Raw genomic sequence first — 20,180 nt, 5'->3', positions numbered from 1 at the left:
AGGAGAGGAGAGGAGAGGAGAGGAGAGGAGAGGAGAGGAGAGGAGAGGAGAGGAGAGGAGAGAGGATGCTGCCTCTCCGTCCTGGCTCCCCTGGCACCAGTAGGGTACCAGTGTATGCAGAACCAAATGTCTAGAGGAGTTGGATTCTACAGGTGGAAGGTATTCCCCGAGTCTGTGCACTCTACTTCCCCAGGATTGGATGTGGTGGTGGGTAGAGATCTGGGACACAGAGAGTCCTAGGGAAACATGGGGCCTCCGTCACAAATGTGGAGAGGCTCTGTCTTGATCCCTAGGAACCACACCTAAGGGACTGGCCAGTCTCTGCTGGAAGAAGCAGCATATGCCCTTGTGCCCACACTTCTTCAGTGCTTCTAGGAATGGCACTTGCTGAAAGCCTGCTGTGTGTCAACCACATGTGTAAGTGACCCTGTCCAGTAGCTTTATGGGGATGGAGAGGTGTTCTGAGGGCTGTACCCTGTTCCAGGCTCAGTGCCCACACCACAGAGGCCATGGCTTATGGTGGAGGGTGAGACGCTGCCCTGGCAGGCAGTGAGTACCAGGCACAACCCTCCCTAGGACCATTGCTTTCCCATTCCACAAAGGGAGACAGGGAGGCACACGTCCAACGTCAAAGTAATGGCAAATGAACACACAAAGCCACAACACCAGACACACAGGAGAACACAGACAAAACTGAGTTCTTGAAAGAGAGGTAAGGGCATACTCAAGTTTGAAATCACAGGCTAGAGTCCTCTAAAGGGAAGCTACACACAGCGGCAGTCCCCGAACCCTCTTTTAGGATGACGGTGGGTGACAGGAGGTAACTTCTGAAGTGGCAGAGCAAGCAGAAAGGTAAGCACTTGGGAATGTTCTCTATGGCTGGAGGGATCAGCAGGATCCCAATCACACCCAACATTTTGGTACCCAGCCCTTGCTCATTGGCTGCTTGTGGGCGCCACCAAGTGGTGAGAGATTGGTAATACAGTCTTCAAAGAGGCCAACTCCTGGCAGAATCAGCCTAAAGGAGCGACTCCTTCACACACCATGGGCTCAAACATCAGTCAGTCAATCAATCAATCAATCAATCAATCAACCAATCAGTCAGCCAGCCAGTGAGTCAATAATACAACCTTGAGAGGATCCTTAAATGCAAACACCTTATTTCACATTCTGGTGAGTCCCAGCTGAGACACCGTGTTTGAATGGGAGAGAAGACCACAGTTCCCTTGTGTCCTTTAAAGGGTGGGGCACCCCAACAGACTATTTATTCTAGATCCCCCATCACAATACCATGCTGAGCCTGCTCCAAGACGGGTCTGTGCATCCCTCCAAGAGCCCCCACAGGATCCTAGAGCACCCCACAGCACAACCCAACAGCTGACCCATGGCAGACAGCATTACAGATGAACAGCCAGGCACGGGTGCTATGGCTTGATCCAGCAGACACAGCCTGCTGACCTCCCCGTTACAGACCTCCCCCACTACACTCAGGAACACAGGGCAGGCTGTGGGAGAAGGAGATCTAAAGGTGCCTGGATGAGGGGCACACAGCCCAAAGGGCAAACTGCTTATGATGGGTTATAATGTGTACCTCTGATGGCCAGACCTTATCTAGAAAGACTTCACAGATGTGTGGTTATTGCCTTATCCATGGGGACATGACTCACGATGCCCATCAGATGGGGTCATATCCAAGATCCATGGTGGACGACTGAGATACAGTGTTACACTGAACTTGTTACATAGTCACTAGGTTCTCCTGTTCACGCCTGTGATGACGTTTGATCTACAAATTAATCTCAGTAAGAGATGGTAACCAACAATAAGTAGCTAATAAAAGGGAACAATTCTGATGGTACAGCATAATAAGAATTACTTGGAAATTATGGATGGTTTATTTCTGAAATTTTCCGCTTCATAGTTTCAGACCCACCGTAACCGGAAGTGTGGGAAGCAGAGGTGGTAAGGATCGCGCTGTTGCCATGAAGCTGGGGCAAGGCTGTGGGGACACCCTGGACAGACGCTGGAGTGATGTGTCCACAAGTCAAAGAACACCAAGGAAGGCTGGGAACCACAGACCCAAAAGGAGCGAGAGGGTTCTCCGGCGGGGGAGGGGCTGCGGATATCTCCTTCCTGGCTTTCTGGTTCCAGGCTGTGAGAGATGCCGAGGGAAGCTACTGCTGTTAAGCCTGGAACTGAGGTCACAGGTGGAAGCGCCACAGGACCCTACAACAGCTCCCCAATGTGTCACACCTACTGTGGACTCCAGAAAGTAGTTTGGGGAGCAGAAGCAAATGACTTCTGTGGCTGGGCACCAGGAACCATAGAGAGACTTCGGGTCCTCAGTGCCTGCTGCCCCGACCCCACCCCAGCCAAGAGGGGGACGGGCTCCCCAGAGAAGGATGAAGGTGTTAGGGAAACAGCGTCTGCTGGAAGTTGGTTCGCACCTCCTTTGCCAGTATGGAGGGATACAAATGACCTGCTAGCGAACGGAAAACACAGATTCATTACCCCCAATGTGTGATGATGGGTTAATTATTTTTCTAACTGAGGAGAGCCGCCTTCTGACAGCAGCTGGAAATGAATCCTCCACTGTTTTAAGGACTGATTGGCCCAGGACAGGCGAAAAACTGGAAAACCTAATTAAATTGGGAGGCTCGTGAAATAAATGGAGCGGGGAGTTTGTTTGCTTGCAGCTGACAGGGATTAACGAGGAGCGCACGGAGAAAGCAGTGGGAGGGCTCCTGTGATGGGCGTGGCCCGGGGAGGTGGAGAAAGGAGGAGCCACATGGCGGCGAGGGTTCCAATGAACAGAAACAGCACGTGGAGGCCTGGGAGCTGCTTAATGGGTTAGGCTTCATCTGGTGCAGAAATACCAGAAGCGTGAGTTGGGGCAATCAGATGGCAGGTGTTGACTCCACCAGGCTATGCGGTCTGGCCTTGGAGCACATGTTTAGCGTTAACCACAGGTCAGTGGACACCTAGCGCTGCGCTGGTTGGTGTGTGACTTCTCTGAGTCCTAAATCATAACATTTCTCCAGGATGTTTGACCCTGCCACATCCTCAGTAAGAGCTGTTCTCACTGGCCGTGCACAGCAGAGAGGATAAGGTGGACCTTCGGACCTGGCTATGGTCCTAAAGGCCTCTCGTTTGTTCTGTAGTCTAAAGGACTACCCTGCCCACCACCAGGATGTCCTCTGGTCCTCCTGCATCCCAGAGGATGCTTATCACTTGCTGAGAGTGATTGCAGCTGGGCCCTCTTCTCTCGGAGCCTGACCATATTCCTCCCTGGAGCTTGGCACGGGCAGTCTGTCTATTATCTATCAGGAAGCAAGATCTCATTCCCCGTCTTTGAGAGCAGGCCCTCAGCTCTGGGTTTGCAGGCCCAATTGCTGCCTAGAACTGATGGTTGGTTGGCTTACAGCCTGCCAGACCTTCCCAGGAGTCTCTTGGCTGGGAAGGCTGCCTCTACCCTTTTGCGAACTCTAGGATGACCCCAGTGGGGTGTCTATGCTGCACCGCCTGGCTCCTCCTCCGGTCCTGAAACCTAGCCTGGACTCTAGGATGCCCTGCTGGTGGAAACTGAGGTTTTCCCCAACTGACAGAGCAGGGCACAAAGTAGCCAGTCCACACCAGCCTGCTTGCCCACTGCGTGTTTCTGGAAAGAGCCCACTGTGAGTTTTTTTTTTTTTTTTTTTTTTTGTGACCAGTTTCTCACCAGTGCTTTGTGGCAAATGTTTCCTGAGGCACAGAGAAGTCAGTAGGGTGGATGCCGTATCCCCAGCAGTCCCAGTGGGCTACCCTTTCTCTGCTTGCCTGGTCACAGTCAGCTCATCTTCCCTCAAGAGTGTTTATCAACTTTGTTTATTATCTTTGATGCATGCGGAAGTCAGCTACAGGCCCCACACTCTCTGGGGGGCATCAGCCTGCTACTTAGTAACTAGAACTCTGCATTTATTTCCAACCCTTTTATTTTTCTTTTAAGGTAAAAATCTACATACCCCACTCCCTACACTCAAACTGACAAGTCCATGCACCCATGCAGCCTGCACCCCATTGGATGCAGCCTGTACCCCAATCCAGAAGCCTCTTCAGTCACTTCCTGGCCTCTATACACGACTCCTGACACGACCATGGTTTCTGCTTTCTGTGTGTCCTGTTCTTCGTCCCTCTAGAAGTGGAATCATGTCCTCTACATCTGGTTGTGTGTACACGGAGGTTCAGGTCTCAACTCCCTCTCACAGACACTCTTTGACCATTTGTCATTGTCTTGCACCTCCCCTTAAGAGACAATTCCATGGCTCGCTTCTCTGCTGGACATTGGGTGGTTTTCCTCTCTGGGCTTGTACCCATCCATCCACAAAAACATCTTTCAGGTTGGATCCATCCTAGAAGCGATGTTTTTACTCCTCTATGTTATTTCTCTCAGGGATAGAGATGGGGAAGAAACCCAGACTCATGCCTTCTCTCCAGCTGTGCCTACCTCAGGAATGGAGTCAGAGTCAGCACAGGATCGAAAGCTCCAGGTCCTATCTGCAGCTCTGACTGGGTGTCCCCATTCTGCCCAGGACAGTCAGCCTCTGAGGTCTGCTACAGCACCTGTACCTGTCTATGATGGCATCTCCCTCCTCCTGGAGCACTGAGGACTTGCCTCTCATCTTGCTCTCATCCTGTCTGTCTGTCTGTCTATCTATCTATCTATCTATCTATCCATCCATCTATCTAGAATGAATGGTGTGTGTGTGTGTGTGTGTGTGTGTGTGTGTGTTGGTTCCAGGCATCCAATGCAGGACGTCAAGCTTGGCAGCGGTACCTTTTATCCCACTGAACTATCTTACTAGCTGCCATCTATCTTCTGATGGTCACGGGACAAACTTCATGGAAGTGTGACTAAGGTCCCACTTACCATATCCAGGAGCCCACTATTCACTTAAGGAGCTTGCCCTCAAGGGGAAAGGCTGGTATCATGCAGCCATCAGTACTATATCTGGGCATAGAGGGATACAAAGAAATACAAGCTACTGCATGCTCTATGTGTTGGGTGTAAGGAGGGACGTGAGTTTCATGAACTTCCAGGAAGTAGGGCACAGGCCACTGCCCTTCCCTGAGTCAGAGTAGAGTGTATTTACTTGTTTTTAGTAAAAGCAGCTGCAAACCACACAGATGCTGAGTGAACAAGTCAGTCACCCCACTATTGGACAGAGTCTTGGAGGTTTGCCCCTATTGGTAAATAAATGAAGGTTTCATTGAAGGACTGGGAGGGATGACTGGGGCATGGGCTTCCAGGTGATGAACTCTGGGCCGGCCACATGCTCCCAAAGTCAGTTTTGCCTTCTTCTGCAGAAGCAAGCAATCTGATTGGGGATCCAGGAAGAGTCATGACAACTCAGTCAAAGTCCCACACTGGGACTTGCATTCATGGTAGGGAGGAGAGTAGCAAGGGGATCTCTCTGGAAAATGAATATAGGGGTGAGGGACTTCTTAAAAATTACAGAGGCAGGAGGAGGGAAGGGGGAAGGAGAAAGGATGGAGGGGAAAGGGAGGAAGGAAAGGGAAAGAGGTCACTCAACATGAACTGGATGCTGATGCCATTCTAGAATTTGGGGGAGAGGGAGGAGAACCTCCCCAGAGCTTGTGAGAGGACCCTGCACTCAGAGGTTTCCCTGGTAGGAAAGGGACAGTGTTCATTCATTTATGTAACATGACCCAGGCCTGGGCTAGAGGTCAGGATGCAAAGACAAAGCCACACCTTTCCTCCTGGACTCCGGTGGCTCAAGTGATAAGGCACCTCCTGGGTTCGTCACAGTGAGGATGCCGTCAGTGTAATGTGTCCCATCCTGTCTCCTCGGAGACCACAGCAAGAGCTGTTTCTGTCTGAGTACCATTTCCTCACCTGTAAAATGAGGGTCCCAGGGCACCACCTCCTAGCCCACACTAGGATTCACAGCAGTGCCCGCTGGATTGTAATGGCACACCTGGCCATGACCTACAGCACAGCTGTGACTACATAGTCTCTGGCCATAGGAGACCTACCGTAACAGAGGGGGACAGATGACATCACCAGCAACGCAAACACAGAGCCCCATGTGGTTCTGAGCTGCGCAGGTGGGGAGGCTGGTCTGCGAGGTAAAAGCATCAGGAAACTTTACACAGAAAACATTAAGAGCCTCTCGGTCGGGGCAGGCAGTAAGTGGTTGAGGTAACCTGGGCTCAGGTCAAGCTCCAGGGTCACCCAGGAACCCGAGACTCCCACAGATTCAAAGATATCCAGATCACAGGATCTTAATGTGGCTCTCTAGGAGGTACTACATCACAGAAGGCATCTATGATAGTCTATTAGTAAGAAGTATGTACCAGCGAGATTCCCAGAGCTTGGTTGAATCAACACCAAATGTATATAATAATAATAATAATAATCACAATTATAAAAACAGGTAAGCCCAAAGCTGATAGAAATATCATAATTTTCCTTGAGTTAGTGGCCTCTCTCAGTAATGAATTCTTCTGTTATTAATGGTTTCATTATTTTTATTTACTGCAGTGAAGTTTGTCTAACACAAAATTAGCCCTTTTCACAGTCCTAAACCCCAGCGGCCTGGTAAGAGGGCTCCAATTTTTTTTTTACCACCACAACTTGTTATTTTCTTTTTCTTTTTTTTTTAAAGGTCTAGTGTACAAATAAATAGACAACCAGCTACTTGTTGGTAGACTTGACCTTCTGGGACCCATTGGCAGAAGGAAATTGGCGCCATTCCTTTGTCCACATGAGACATTCTAGGCAAGAGGTACATTAGGCAACTAGTTATGGGTGTGTCTGAAAACTCAGAGTAGGTGTGATGAGCCTTAGAATTGGCAGTGGTTTCTAACGTGCCACTAATGTGGCCGGCCAGGTGCAGGAGCCCCGTCAGATAAGGCGTGCACACTGGTGACATCAGCGTATGGCCTGCTGTGAGGATGTTGTCTGGCTCCTGAGGCCCCCTCACCCCGATACCTCTGGAATCTGCTGATGGAGCCACACGGCATCATGGGACAGCTGCTGATTTTTAATGCCAATAGATAGCCTCCTGGTAACGTCTACAGGAAGTGTAGTTCTCTTTTTCCCTACCTGTCCCTCTCCCCCACTCATTGTCTGTGTCTCTCTGGTTGCCTGCAGGGCCTGACATGCCACATTCATTCATTCATCCCTTCATTCATTCATGCAGCCAACAGTCACATGGCTTCAACATGCAGGCCAGTGAAATGTGACATACGGAGATCAGTGTGTATGTGATATGTGTGATATGGATGCATGTGTTTCGTGTATGTGTACATGTGTGTGAATGTGTGGTGTGCACATGGGTGGCTGTACATGCATGTAACTGTGTGTAGTGAGATATATAGGCTTATGTGTGTGTGTTTTGTGTGTGTGTGTGTGTGTATGTACATATAATGACTGTGTAGATTATGAATGTGTGTAGCATGTGGCATGTATATTTTTCATGAATGTCTATGGTATATATGCTCAGGCTGAATGCTAACATATCTATGAATATGCGTGTTGTGTGTGTATGTTAAAGTGCATGTGTGTGAAGGTATGTGCTGCATAGATGTATATGCATATGAAGGCATGTAGTATGTTAAATGTGCATTTGTATGAACATGTGTGGTGCATGTACATGGCTTGAATGTTTACAGATATTTCTAGTCCAATCTCTCTACTTCATGCTCATGGTTGAGATGTGAGCTCTCAGCTTCCAGCTTCTCCTGCCATGCCTGCCAGATGCTGCCAAGATGGACTCCCATCCCTCTGGAACCATAAGCCAAAATAAACGGTTCTATATGTCACACAGCTTTATCACAGCAAAAGAAGGCAACTAATTCAGAAGTGAACATATATGTACATGTATGTTAGTGTGTATCTGTGTTAGGGTGCATGCTGTATGGATATATGCATTATGAATGTATGTGGCATGTTGCATGTATATTTTGTATGAACATGTGTTGTGTATTCATGGCCCAAATGCTTAGACATATGAGAACATGTATGTATGTATGTATGTATGTATGTATAATATTAATAATAACAATGATAAGAAGAAGAAGAACAATTATAAAAACAGGTAAGCCCAAAGCTGATAGAAATATCATAATTTTCCTTGTATTTATGTATTTATATTAATGTATATGTGTGTGACGGTTGTGATGCATGGGTACATGTGTATGTGAGTGTGTGTGTTACATGTGTTTATTGTGTATGACTGTGTGTGGTCTGTATGCATGGATCAAATGAAAGCAAATATGTGACTATGTGTGCATAAGCATGTAATGTGCATGAAGGTGCATGCTACACTGCTGCATGTTTGTGGGTAGCATGTTTAATATGAACATGTGTTGTATATATTTTGCATAAATTTGTGTGCATGTGGGTGATTGTCCAAATGCTTACATATATGTGAACATGCACACATGAATTTTAATGTGATTATGTGTGTGAATGAACTGCCACATGGGTCTATGAATACATGTGTATAAATATATGTGGTAGATATCTGAGTGTATACTTTGTATAAGTGTGTGTGATATGTATGACAGGCTGAATACATGATATCCATGTGAGCACTAATATGAACATGTATGGGCATGATACATGGATGTATGAGTGAAGATGTAAATACATGTGGAACATATGCACATGTTGCATGTTTGTGTGTATGTATGTGTATATATGTATGTGTGTATAAATTTCTGTAGCAAATAGACACATTTTGAACATATGTATGTACATGGGTCTATAATAGCTATGTGTATACGTGTGCACATGAATATATGTATGCAATATGTAAGCATATATGAACATGTGGTATGTATACACTCAGATATGTACCACATGTATTTATACATATGGCTATGCAAGTTCACATGTGTTGATGTGTTTTTAATGTGTTATAGGTGCACATGTGATGTTCATGTGTGTGCATACTTGTTGATAAGTATGTGTATGTTACATGCCTGTGCATATATGTGATATGATCCCTGTGATGATACAGGAGGACTCATCGGCCCTCTGTGTATGCACACACATCAGGATCCCACAAGGATTTGGGAACCACCAAAGAGTACAGCGTCTCCCTCAGCCTCTCCTACAAACAAGAACTAGCCTTTCCCAGAGGCTCTGCGGGTTTGAAAGGTATGAAGGGATGCCCAAGTGTGTCGCTGGCACCATGTGAAAGACGTGGACAGAGAACCTAAATGATGTGGTGGCCTCCCCACTGAGGAAAGCTACTCTGACCTCCTGGGCAGTCCTGTGTCTGTGAGGGAAGCTGCATGTGGTTCCGAAGGCTGCACAAGCTCATCTCCTCACAGCGTCCTGAAGGAAGAATACAGAGCAGATGGCAGACACTGCAGGCTCCCCTTACTGGACGCTGCAGCCAGAGGCTTTCTAGATTCTTGCCTCTTATATGTCTTGATATAGTGGGACACAGGAAGGCGTCTTGGTGTAGAGGGACACGGGGAGGTGTGGACATTCAGGCTATTGCCTGAGCAGTGGGCAAGGCTGTTTCAGGAACTGTGGGAAGCTACCCAGTGCACCTGCTGTCAGGTAGAAGCATCTGGCCAGCAGGCTTTCTTCCAAGTGTGGCTAGTTCAGAGCCAAGGCCAGTGGGAACAAGCGCCCCAGTGATGGCTGAGATGCAGTTACAGCAAGAGACACTTTGGTGGGTCCACACCTAGATGAGGGCAGGAACAGATGCCAGAAGGCAGCCTGCTAGGCACTGAGGTCTGAGGGCAGGGAGCATGCACACCTGCACGTCTGGTATGCGCCATCCTTCTGGGACCTGGCCGGCATCCACTCACATTGGCTTCCTCAGGGTGGACTGCTGGTGTCCATCTGCTCTTCTGCCGGTGGCCTGGGCTCTGTGCCCAGACACCCCCACCTGCCTGGAACAGCAGGAGGTAGAGACAATGGGAACTTGACCCGTGCAGGTGGTATGGGTTTCTGTAGAGCAGGTCCGTGGTCATGGAGGGCATGGCAGTGGGATTAAAGTTCTACTAAGTCCATATAAAAGACACACAAACCAGGTATCTTATTTACAAACTGTATGCCTAGATCTTGGGCTATTCTAACTTATTCCCCAGCTATAAAGCCTCATGTTACTTGCTGCTTCTCCTGGCCATGTGGTTCTGGTCCGTCGTGGCTTCCTCCTCTTCCTCCTGTCTTCTCCCCACCTCTCCCTGCCACCTCCTCTCAAACCTACAGTCCCACCTTTCTTCCTCAACCCCCCAATCACAGGATCTAGCCTTTTATTGACCAGATACATTGAGGAGAAGGTTCACTAGGCACCACTTGAGTACATGAGCATCTGCTCGTCGTCGTCGTCGGGGGCAACCACACTTTGAGGAACCAGTGTTAGCTGTAGGATGCAAGCAGCATCCACACAGGATAGGGATGGACGAGGAGAGTGAGGTGGTCCAGGCTGCAGGAAGGAAGCGTCCCACAGGTGCATCAGCCTCAGCTTTGCCATTCCCCCAGGTCCTGAAGCCTCACAGAAGGCTTCAGAAGCATCCTGGGGTGGGAAGAGAGGCTCTCCAGACACTAGGGCCCCTTGCCCACCTCAGGGACTCGCAGGCTACATTTTCCAATAAAATGCAAATCAGCAATTGCCTCGACGAAGAACTAGGGGGAAAAATCAGTGTAAACAAAATCTCTGTTGCCATGGAGACCATTAAAAATAGACTGCCTGCCCTCCCCCCCCTTCTTTCTGGGTAACGTGCTGCCGAGTTCCTTCACAACACATTATTATTACTTTTTAATTATGAATAATTTCCCCCTTTCCTTGCAAAGATGGATTAACGCACAGAATCCCCAATGCACGCCCCTGGGAACGGACCCTATCCCAACACGGGCATACAGGTGGGCGCCATGCTTACGCACAGGGTGAAGGGAGATCTATCCATGCTCATCCCACCTGCTGCCTCCCTTCTCTTGGCCTCATGCCCGTGTGTCAGTTGGTCTGCTGTCTGCCTGTCTGTCTGCCAGCTGCTCCAGTTCAGGTTCCAGTCTGGGGCGTGCCAGAGCAAGCCAGGAAAGGACCTCCAGGGTGACATCATATGAAAAGATGCAAACCCAGAGGAGAGTGCCCCGCCTCAGGGAAATCCCCTAGCATGTCTGGGCAGAGTGGGGGTCTTGTGACATGATGCTCAGGCTGGTGGCTCATTGTCAGCACCTGTGATTTCAGCCCAGGCAGCTGCTTTTGCCTGTGGCTAGGAGGAGCCATTTAGCAACAGTCTGGCAGTGGGCTGAAGACAGCCAATGTGGTCCTCAGCTCCTCAAAGACATGAGTGACAGCCACAGGAGAGGTCACTGTAGTCTAGCCTTTTGTCCCCAGAGGGTTCCCAACTACTGATGTGCCAGCTGCCTTCACACAGGCCTGTTAGCCAGCAGAGGAACAATGGCTACCAAGCTCAGGAACAGTGACTCCCCCTGCACACGTGAGACAGAACCTCATCCTACCCTTCCAGGGTGTAATTCCATCTCAGAATTTGGAGTCTTCAGGGTTCAAGCGGCTGCCCAGAGACAGACCACCCTCTCTACCACCTCCACAACAAACATCAGAGGGTCATTGTCCCTGAGGCCCCAGCTAAGGCTTCAGACCTCAAGGTGGCCAGCTGAAATTTAGCAAATTGGGGCAAGATCTCCATTGTTTTATATGCAGATATATTTCTAATAACTAAAGCCTGGCACAGATAAACTTGTCAGAACCTAGAGATATCCAGACTGTAGGCTGGGGTCTGAACAGCCCAAGGTCTTCTTGCATTCTTGTGGGGTATCTGTGCCATTGTTGAGTGGAGGGGACCCGTGTGGCCTTGAGGCTGACCCCACCTGCTGTTGACAGGTTCTGTGAGTCCTGGAGCCTGGAACATCTCAGGTCATTATATGTCACCACAAACAACAGCAGGGGAAGCAGAGCCTCCCGGGTACCACAGTCCCATGTATAATGTGGTTCTGTTATGACATCAGGCCTCCACACACATACGAACATGCATATAAGCACAAACACACAGACAGACACACAGACAGACACAGACACACACACACACACACACACACACACACACACACGAGAGAAGGGAAGGGAAAGGGGAGGCGCTCTGACCCATGACGGCACACATATGTCTTGAAGATGTGATGGGTGAAATGACTCCCAGAGACCCCTGAAGGATCTCTCTACAGGGTTCCTAGCTCACAGACACAGAAAGGAGGAGGAGGAAGGAGGAGGAGAAAGATAGGGATGGGGATGGAAGCCAGAGGATCACTTGTTCTGGAACTGGATGGTGACAGTTGGCACTCTAACCCTGAGCGCATATGGTACCTTGAACTGAAGACATAACGCTAGCTTTACTATTAAATATGTTTTACCACAGTTATAAAAATAATCAACCCACGTTTGTGTGTGCACGCTGCTGGAGACCAGGGGACAATCTCATGTGTCATTTCTCAGGACCACCTCCTTGTTTTTGGAGACAGGGTCTCTTTTTACTGGGAACTGGGGCTTGCCTATTAGGTCATGTTGTCTGGCCAGTGAGCCTCTGGGAACTGCCTCCCAGGTGCTAGGATTATAAACAGGCACCAGTCACACTCGGCTCTTCAGTTGGGCACTCATGGCTAAACTCAGCTCCTTGTGTTTGTGTGTACGAGCTGAGCTGTCTTCTCAACCCCCAAAATATGTTTATAAAAGTGACTGGGACATTGCTGGCCTCATTCAGAGGATATCAGCTGCCAGCTCCTGCCTCCTCCACTACACACACACACACACACACACACACACACACACACACATACACACACACACATCTCCATGCCAAATACTGGCCAAGTTTTTTCTGCACTACAGGAAGGTCCCCATCCCCCATATCTCCTCCATCTGAGTCTTCATCAGCAACTTCATAAAGAAAGGCGCCTGGGTGATTGCCTCACAGAAGGTGCTCAGATGTTAACACAATCAGGCCACCAGGGGTCTGCTTCCTTTGGCCGAGAACAAGAAGGAAGGCAGCATAGAGAACCGTGCTAGCACTCTGGTGTGCCCATAGCAGCAGCCAGCTCAGGCTACCAGGAGGAGTAAGCTACAAGAGGAACCCAGAGATAAGCTGGCCACGGCAGGAAGAGGTGGACAGGGGCTGGGCCAATGGCTGCCACACAATGTCTCCCAAGTCTGAGAGGCAAAACCACTCAGCTCAGACCTGCTGCTTAAGGAGGCATTCCTGTCCTGGATACAGAAGAGGGTAGTGCTGTGTGGAGCAAGCAGTGAGGTACAGCTGACTCACTGGGACACAAGCAGTAGCAAACCTGGGATCTTGGCAGGGTTTTGGTGGTGCAGGTTCATAGGGACCAGAATCCTCCTTCCCTTGCTAACTTGGATAAGGTCATGACCCAACCACAGATGTGTCTTTATTTAATTTACAGCAATTATACTCACTTCCTTCTAGACAAATAGATTTTACAAGCTCTCCGTTAAATGTGGATAATTATGGCTGCTGGTGTCTTGGGACCGTATGTCCAAGCACCGGAGGAGGAATCGCAGCCCAAGTTTTCCTCATGCCGTAAATCAGCAGGGAACATCCCCGTGGCAGCTAAGCAATTACCCACAGTTTTGTTTCCTCTCACGCCACCTCCCTGCCTGTGTGCTGCCCTCCACGCGTGTGCATGTGTGCGTGCATGTTCGTGCCCAGCATATATGCTGCTGTCTGTGGCTCTTCCTCAGAATCCCTTATCTCATCCTTCCCCAACCCCCTTAGGCTTGTCCCTGCATTGGGATGTCATTCTGCCTATACCTGGAACTGTCCACGGTGATGGCGACTGTGTATACACCCCACAAAGTGCAAATAGAGCCCTGATAACCCTCCCCCACCATCACAACCCTCCTCCTACAGATGACCACTATCAGAGAGGTTTATGGAAGACAGAGAACAGACTGAGAGCTGACAAGACCTATACATGTGCATGTTTCCTGTGGGTGTACATCAAATAGAAACTTCAAGAAGCAGTTACTGCAGGGAAGATAACAGCAGATGACTCCCTGCATGTTCGCACCATGTGTGTAGCTATGAATAGAGTGTGTGCAAGCATGCATGTATGCATGTGTGTATACACATGCATCTATGAACTCCAGAGGCAGCCCATGGGCGGGGGGTCCTTGAGGTTCACAAATACAGAAGCAGGGTAGTCTTGGAATGGCTCCTTCACTGCCAGAGCTCAGCATCGACGTCTCTATGTGTTGAGAAGACACATTCCGCTTCGGAGCTTTCAGCATTACTGCTCCGGCTGAACCCTGGCTGCCAGGCATCCTGTGTCCCTCCCTCTCAGAGGATCAGGGGAAATCCGAGATGCTTAGCAGGTGTGCCTCCTTTCAGGCAAATCTGATATTTAAAACCCAGAAATTAGCTGGTGAGTCACTTCCCAAAAGGTCCTCTTCGTACGGAAGCAGAAGGTTATCAGAGTCCATTTTGAAGACTGTTGTTAAGGAGGTGTGGTGTCTGCAAGTCTCTCAGAACATATGGGAGGCACTCAGCCAGCCAGGGACTCCCCATGAAAACTCTTCCCCACAGGGAGACAAAAGGTCCCTGGAAAGAGACATGAGGGTGGGTCTCTCGGGGAAGGTGCTGGCAGGCGATGTCCTAACACAGTGTCAAGGGTCTTCTTAGGTTTTCACCGGGCAGGACCATGTGTAGTCTCTCTCTAGCATTCCAAGGGTGTCTCTGTGTGGTGAGTCCCAGGCAAGGCAGACCAGCCCAGGGAGCAGAACAGCACTGGGCTCCTCTTTGTCCCCTAGGTTCTGCTCTGCAGGCCAAGGTCATGTTGACTTAGGAGGCAGGGGCTACACACAGAGGAATTTTTTTCTGCATGGAGGGAGGGAGATCAGGCTTCTGCTCTTGCCTCAAGGCAGGTAGATGGTCTGCCTGTCTTCATGGGCCTGGGGTCTTGGGCCAGCCATGGAGAGACATGATGGGGTGGGAGCTTTGAGCCAGATATACAAGGTAACGTGAGGTGAGAGTTAAACAAGACTGAGGTTAAGCACGTGAGCTTCCCTGTGTCTTTGTACAGGACCCCAGTAGACCATAGATCCTGAGGCTGGTAGTATCCATGACTGTTGTCATCTATGTCTCAAAAACGAGAGTCCCAACTCCACACTAGGGACCTCCTCTCCACACTTTGCTGCCATCTCTCTTGTCTTTCCTTTTGGCGAGATCAAATCTGTGCTGTTTCATCGAGATGAACGTAACCATGGACAAGATGACTTTCCTGGACTCTGTCTTTCCAACCAATCAGGCCCTAATGATGGTCCTGGAGGCCTCTAACCTTCAGGCTGCTGTCAGAAGGGAGGTGGTCTCTCTTGGATGGCTCCCTTTGACACTGAAGGAAGGCAGTTTCATGTGAAGCCTAGGGTCAGCTCCCGGGCTCCTACAGCATCACCCCCTGCCTCTCATTCTGAAGAAAACATCGTAAATGGGCCACAAGGGAAAGAGCTTACAGGCATCACTTGCACATGAATCAAAAGGCTCAAACTACTAGGTGTTGGGTAACAGGACAGGGTGGATATGGGGGTTGGGAGACACAGGAATGTGGGTCTATCATCCCATTGTGGGTTTCCAAGCTACATCTTGTGTCCTAAAGATCCAGTGTAACACTGGAAACTGCTGCAGGGCTGAGAGGGTACCAGTAGCCAGTGCCTCTTCCTTCAGACAGGCAGGAGGCAGAGAAGGGGGAGGCCCTAGGATGTGATCAGGAATTCACAGCTGAAAGAGCCCCACGGATATGTCCTGTGGCCTTGCCTCAGCACCCAGTCCCCACCTACAGCTGTCCCTCTACTGTGGTCTCAGAAACTTTGGGCAGAACCTCAGGTACATTTTTTCCAGCCCTCAGGCAGGGGCAGGGTAACAAGAAACTTAACGACACAGACAGAAGGATGTACAGGCTCACACGTAATCTCTTTTCCTGGGGTCTGTGCCATGGGAGAGGCTCTCCAGCAACCCCCGCTCACTCCTAGGCTGCCCATCCTCTATGGTGGTGTTTGGAGGAGTAGAGTAGGGGAAGGGCTTATTGTGCAGCCATAAAAAGCTACACCATCTTCCAGGTGGAGCCTACTGTCCCCCAAGGGCTTCATGAGATTGGGAGGGGCCCTGCTGGCTCCCCTAGCACAGTGATGGACCCAAGGAGGAGTGGGGACCAGAAAGGACCACTATATGCTTTAGTGTTCAGATTGTTCTGAAAGAGGCAGGAATTGGAGTGTGGGCTATTGGGAGAGAAGGACAGGCAGAAGAAGTCGAGACCCATGAGGAGCCCTCTTGTGAGGACAGCAGAGTTCTGGAGCGGTGGAAAGTGGAGAAAGCCTCTGAAGCTGAGGGTCCTAGCAGCTGTGCATGTGTGCATGTGTGTATGTGTGTGTGTGCATGTGTGAATGTGTGTGTGTGAATGTGTGCATGTGTGAATGTGCATGTGTGAATGTGCATGTGTGAGTGAATGTGTGCATGTGTGAATGTGTGTGTGTGCATGTGTGCATGTGTGAATGTGTGTGTGCATGTGTGCATGTGTGTATGTGTTCATGTGTTCATGTGTGCATGTGTGAATGTGTGAATGTGTGCATTGTGAACTGTGTGTGTGCATGTGTGAATGTGGATATGTGTGAATGTGCATGTGTGCATGTGTGCATGTGTGCATGTGTGTATGTGTGTGTGTGCATGTGTGAATGTGTGTGTGTGCATGTGTGCATGTGTGAATGTGTGCATGTGTGAATGTGCATGTGTGAATGTGCATGTGTGAGTGAATGTGTGCATTGTGAACTGTGTGTGTGCATGTGTGAATGTGGATATGTGTGAATGTGTGTGTGTGCATGTGTGCATGTGTGAATGTGTGCATGTGTGTATGTGTGCATGTGTGCATGTGTGAATGTGTGCACAGTCACCTGCTAGGCTTTCCAGCTACACAGCAGTCACCATTTGCTTATGACATCAATAGACCCACCTCGATGACAATCGAGAATTAAGATATCCAATCCCCATACATGCTGGGCCCCTCCATCCTAATCCTGCCGTACATGCTCTCTATCCAAACTACCCGGGCAGCTTTCCTGGCTGAGCCTGCAGAGGCCACCTCATATTCATGTCACTGCCTCCAGGAAGCTCAAGATGCCTCCTGACCATGCCAGCTGTACATGGCTCTGTGTAGCAAGCCTAGCCAGACTCCTGCCCCAGGTTTCCTGGCCTGGGCTGCATCCTCTCCATCTGTCCCCTTGCCTCCTTCTGGGCTGGGGGAGGGACCTTAGGGTAGAGTAGATACAGGTCTGAACCAGCCCAGGATTCATTATCTGTTTCTGAACCATCTATTGTCAAGGTCTGTGTGCACCCCTTACCTGCCTGGGTGCCTGAGCTGGGAACATGGGGTGTAGTGAAACCTTTATCCCCTCTCTAGTGTGACCATTTGGGGAGAAGCCTCCACATAGGTCAAATGAGGTCCTGAGGCAGGGCCCTCTTCTGAGTGAGTGCCCCTCTCTCCAGTTATTCACAGAAGCAAGGTTATGTGGGGACACAGGGAAGACAGCCATCTGCCACCAGGACTTGACATACGTGCTGCTAATTCCCTTCTTTCCACCTCCAACATGGATCCCGCGCTCGCAGCTCCAGAACCAGAGATCCAGCTTCCAAGTGGTCAGTCATCCATCGTCACAAGGCTCCAAGGCACCCGGATCTCACACATTCAAAGTCAAATTTCACTAGCTTCAGTCTTCCCCACAGAAGCGGCGTCTTGCTATCTCTCTGTTTCTCGGCTGTAAGTGCTTGGCATGGTTCTCGATGTGAGCGTTCCCACCCACATGCCATCACCAGGACAGCTTGTCAATCTTACCAGAGTATCTGTCCCGAGTTCCCACACAGTGATCCATCTACACCACACCCAGCATCTCCACCGCAGCGCCCCCTGTGTGTGTGTGTGTGTGTGTGTGTGCCTCCTGTGCTGCCCTTAACACAGCAGCCTCAAGAGTCCCTTTAAAATGGAAGCTACCCTAACCATGTCATCTGACACTCAAGATCAGGGTCCACTCCCTTCTCTACAGTGCTCTCACCTAGCATCTACTGGGTGAGCTGAGATCACCTGCTGAAGTGCAGCCCTTCACTTTACCCAGCCTGATTCGCCCCCGTAACACGCACCACCCTCTAACCCAGCAATGCAGACCTAGTGTTACATAAGGTTCAGAAGTATCCCACACAAACGCTCTTACACTCAAGGCTTGGTCTCCAGATGGTAAAGCCATTCTGAGGCAACTGGATCATGAGGAGACTGACTTCATCTGTAGACTAGCGGATACATAAGTCCATTGTAGAATGGGCCCTTCATGGATGAGACCTGGCTGAAGGAAGTGGTCACTGAGGTGTGTATTTTTGGCCCTTCCTTTCCCCTGAGGCAAACCACTCTGCCACGCCTAAGGCAAAGAAAAAGCAAGAAGCTTGTGGAGTCTTCAAAGACACTGAAAGCTAATGTCCGTTCCCAGGAGGGCACCAGCCTGCTGTTTGGTGACTGAAGACATCTTTGGCTTAATTTGCGCCTGTTCATCAAGAAAGCTAAGTACAAATACAAATACAAATACAGTCTAGGCCAATCTTCTCCTCAGCCTCCCTGACAGACTGCTATTTGGTTTTCTAGAAGCCCATGGTCTCTCGCTGACCCCAGCCTGACAGCTCTCTTGCCTTAACCCTCTGTCACACTGAGCCAAAGTGGCTCCCCATAGCTCCTAGTCCTCAACACCTGCCCTGTCCTTCTGGCCACTGCTGACAGCCCTGTGACTTCATCTAAGGGGACTCACATGGGCAAGGTTAGAAGCCCACCTCCCACCCTTTATACACTCCCCATTCTTGGCACAAACCACTGCATGGTTTGCTGGCCTGCCTGTCTCCCCTGCAAAGCAGCCTTCTGCAGAGTTGGGTCTTGTTCCTCACTTTCCTGGGGAAATGTCAAGACAGAATCTTCTATTGTATATCCTTGTGACAGATGGATGGATGGATGAATGAATGGATGGATGGATGGATGGATGAATAAAAAATGAGCCTCCCCAGGAAATGCACAGGGGAAGTCAGAGCCCATCTAAGCTTCCAGAAAGCAGGAGAGGCTCCTCTTCTGTGTACAGATGGACAGAGAGCATTGAGGAGGTCAGTAGCCAGGAAGCCTCTGCATCCTTCACCCAAGGCAAGCACTGAGAGGCAGAGACCACCTTCAACCCAACCAGCCCAGCCCAGGGTGTTCAGCTGCCACCAGCAGGCACCATGCTCCTGCTGTGCGTCCTTAAATCTGTGTTTGCTGTGTTTGACTACAAAGCCCCCAGCACAACCCATCAAAGGCTACCTTCAGAACTCCAGAGAGGACACCCACTCACATTGACACTCCAACACCTCACGCACACACATGTGTGCATATGTATACACACACACACATACAGACCACACACATACACAACACACACATATACACACATACACAACACACATACATTCAGAACACATACACACATACACACACACACACACAGAGCATCTTTGCTTGTCTCCAACTGTTCCTGCTGCACAGGCAGCTGGCAGGAGGGAGGCCCTGACAGATGGTGCTCAGCCTGCGGTTCTGGCCAACAACTCACCCTGATGTGGCTGCCACGAAATCAGTGTGCCAGGCAAGGTCTCCAGCAGCCGGTGCCTCCCCACCCTCTCCTTCTATTAGGCCAGGTGTCTCGGTCATTTCTGCTCAGTCCTAAGCAAGGTCTTACTGGAGGACTGGGGCCACACAGACATGGCCACCTGCAGAAATATCCCTTGGGTTCCCGCTATCTCTCCTCTGTGTTTCTGCTGCTTCCACCATTTCTGCCATCACCCATAACGTGTGCCTTCTCCTTCCTTTACACTCCTTTCTCCACAGCCAAGCTCAGGAGTCAAGTCCATCTGGGGCCCTGCCAACAGTCAGGAAGACAATAGCATCATCTGAGGTGAGGACAGAGAGGGCTCTCTACCCACAGCCTCACACACAGAATGAAGCCATAGGGCACAGGCTAAATCTACCACCAGCATCCAGAAGGTTGGTTTCGACTGTTCCATTTGTCTTTGTGTGCTGACCACAGTCATACAGCTCTTAAGTCACCTACGGGCCTCTCTACTTTTCCACCACTACTTTTCCA

General features: G+C 49.9%; 1 protein-coding gene across 1 annotated transcript in view; it reads right to left on the bottom strand.

The window, feature by feature from the left end:
- Rbfox3 (RNA binding fox-1 homolog 3) overlaps positions 1–19,870 on the bottom strand; it is a 273,766-nt gene extending 253,896 nt beyond the window's left edge. The window contains exon 1 of the mRNA XM_028752770.1: positions 19,650–19,870. The gene's annotated coding sequence lies outside the window, so the exon portion shown is untranslated. The remainder of the gene's footprint in view (positions 1–19,649) is intronic.
- Positions 19,871–20,180: the final 310 nt, after the last annotated feature.

The sequence above is a fragment of the Grammomys surdaster genome, unplaced genomic scaffold (genome assembly GCF_004785775.1).
Source record: "Grammomys surdaster isolate TR1022 unplaced genomic scaffold, NIH_TR_1.0 125940, whole genome shotgun sequence".
In the NCBI taxonomy this organism is placed as follows: domain Eukaryota; kingdom Metazoa; phylum Chordata; class Mammalia; order Rodentia; family Muridae; genus Grammomys; species Grammomys surdaster.
This window is presented reverse-complemented; position numbering and strand designations above follow the sequence as displayed.